Raw genomic sequence first — 2,678 nt, forward strand, 5'->3', positions numbered from 1 at the left:
ATGCATATAATATATAATATCTATAATTGGGTTTATGAAATAAAATAAATTCTGAGCATTTTTAGTTCCTTAAAATAAATCTCAATATAGTCTAATCTAAAGCCTCTTTAAGGATAAACTTGAAATAGATCTTTAGGCAACGTGCTCATCTATACCACTCCTATGTTGATGCAAATGTCTTCTCTGACTGGATTGATCTTTTCCCTGCCATTAGAATAAGCCTTATTTCTCTGAGTGCTAACCCATTCTAGGTAATTTTTCACAGCTTGAGTCTATTACCTTCATTTCTATGCCACTATACGTATCTTGACTTCTTTCTTCCTATTGACTTTATTCTAGGTTGAACTTTTAACATGGTAGAAAGCCCTTCTACGGCAGCTTTCAGGCTTCAATCAAACTTTAGGAAAATCAAGCAAAGTCCAGCATGAGATATGTGCATGCACAGTCATTCAGTCATGTCCGACTCTTGCAATCCATGGGTTGTAGCCTGCCAGGATCCTCTGTCCATGGGATGTTCCAGGCAAGAATACCAGAGTGAGTTGCCATTTCCTCCTCCAGGGGATCTTCCCAACCCATGATCGAACCGGAGTCTCTTGCCTATCTTGGATTGGCAGGTGCATTCTTTCCCACTGAGCCACCAGGGAAGCCTCCAACATGGTAATAACATTACACCTAATACGTACAGCATGTCTAATTGATGTGAGACAACTTACTAAGCAAATTACTTCATTATCATGATACCTGATTTTATCTAGAGTTGAGTGATATTAAAATCTCCATGTTGCTTACAAAGGATGAGACTCAGAGTTAGGAAATTGCCCAAGGTCGCATAATTAGAAATAGTAGAACCAGAATTTTAATGCTAACAATTTACATCAGAGACCTCTCTCTTATTCACTGTGCAAATCTACCTATAAATGTATGACGGACCATGGTGAGAGACAAAGCTGGAAAGTAATTTGTGACTTAGATTTATTATGCATGTGCTCTGTTGCTTAGTCATGTTTGGCTCTTGTGTCCCCATGGACTGTAGCCTGCCAGGCTCCTCTATCCATGGGATTCTCCAGGCAACAATACTGAAGTGGGTTGTCATACCCTCCTCCAGGGGATCTTCCCAACCCAGGGATTGAACTCGAGTTTCCTGTGTCTCCTGCATTGGCAGGCGGATTCTTTACCCACTGAGCCACCTGGAAGGCTTCAAATGTGCTATAGGACTGAGTATAAGAGGGGCACCCAACCCAGTCTGGGGAACTGCAGGAAAAATTCATAAATGAGTTGCCTTCAGAGCTGAATTTTGAGTCACATACTATGGCCGACGTATTCTCCAACCAGTAGGAAGATCATAGAGGAAAGAACAGAGGTATGAAAGGGTGTGGGACACTTTTTAAATTTAACAATTATGATTTGTAAGTGTCGTCTTAAAAAAATCAGTCCACTGAATTATGTAGAAATAAATATGCAACAAGTTGGCAAAACAAAGTATACTTTAAATATGTTTCAGTAGATAGCTCATCTGAAATTCTGGATTTTTCAGTCACTTTATTCTGATGCTATGGCAGCCAACTAATTCTTAACTTTAGCTGGTGTAAGACTCAGAAGCCTGGCTTCACTGCAGATTCCTGCTGCTACGTAATCTTCTCTCCTCTGCTCTTCCAAGCTTTCCTTTAGGATTAATTTGGCTGTACGGGTGGCATCTTCAAGTTACAGATCTTGGTTACATATTTTCTTAAGGAGAAGTTTTCCCAGTCACATAGTTCTTTCCCATTGATGTGACTTTCCAGGCAAAGTAAGGCCTAGATGGATGTGACTGAAATAAATATGATCGTCCCTCATCATTCCAACCAAAAAAAAAGAAAACCCTCCAAGTGAAGGAACACCACCTGGCTGAGTGTATCCTTGAATCACAGAAGTTGTGCTCTGTACCAGCAGAGTTGTGACAGTGGGTTCTTGGGAAACAAGATAGTGTTGCTGATCTGGTTTCCCAACTCTGTGCACCAGCACTCTGCGATGTGAGCTCATGCCACCGCACATCAAACCTCAGTGCTCGGTCATTGCTTCCACACTGTGTTCTTGACACTCATCCTACAGGATGGATTTCTGTTTCTTCTCGGTTGCTGATACTATACCATTTACAGCTATAGTTTTCACTGAAGGGATTCCTCCAGCTACAGCAGCCAAAGGGTATTCGGTCTGGACAAGTTTAGCAGAAAGGCTGGATGTGGTCAGTGAAAAGTGATAACTGTGCTCTGCCATCTTTACCTGGACAGCACTTTTTTGTTGTTTATAGTAGCTTTATTCATAACTGCCAAAAAATTGAAATAACTCACATGACCACTAATTGGTGAGGAAGGCAGAGTGAGTTCACTGGTGAAAATGGGCTTCAAATCAATGTATGTCAAAGTGAAAACAAAAGTGTTAGACATGTCCAACTCTTTGCAACCATGGACTGTAGCCCACAAGCCTCCTCCATCCATGGAATTCTCCATGCAAGGATACTGGAGTAGGTTGCCATTATCTTTCCAGGGATCTTCCTGACCCAGAGATCAAACCTGAGTCTCCTGCACTGCAGGCAGATTCTTTATCATCTAAACCACCAGGGAAGCTCCTGGATGTCACAGTGAAAGTGAAAGTCATTCAGTCATGCCCAACTTTTTGCGACCCCATGAACTATACAGTAC

At 41.6% G+C, this 2,678-nt stretch overlaps 1 pseudogene; it reads right to left on the reverse strand.

The window, feature by feature from the left end:
- Nucleotides 1-1,539: 1,539 nt before the first annotated feature.
- LOC112578838 lies at nucleotides 1,540-2,253 on the reverse strand (annotated as a pseudogene).
- Between the last annotated feature and the right edge of the window lie 425 nt (nucleotides 2,254-2,678).

The sequence above is a fragment of the Bubalus bubalis genome, chromosome 2, assembly GCF_019923935.1.
Source record: "Bubalus bubalis isolate 160015118507 breed Murrah chromosome 2, NDDB_SH_1, whole genome shotgun sequence".
Classification (NCBI taxonomy): domain Eukaryota; kingdom Metazoa; phylum Chordata; class Mammalia; order Artiodactyla; family Bovidae; genus Bubalus; species Bubalus bubalis.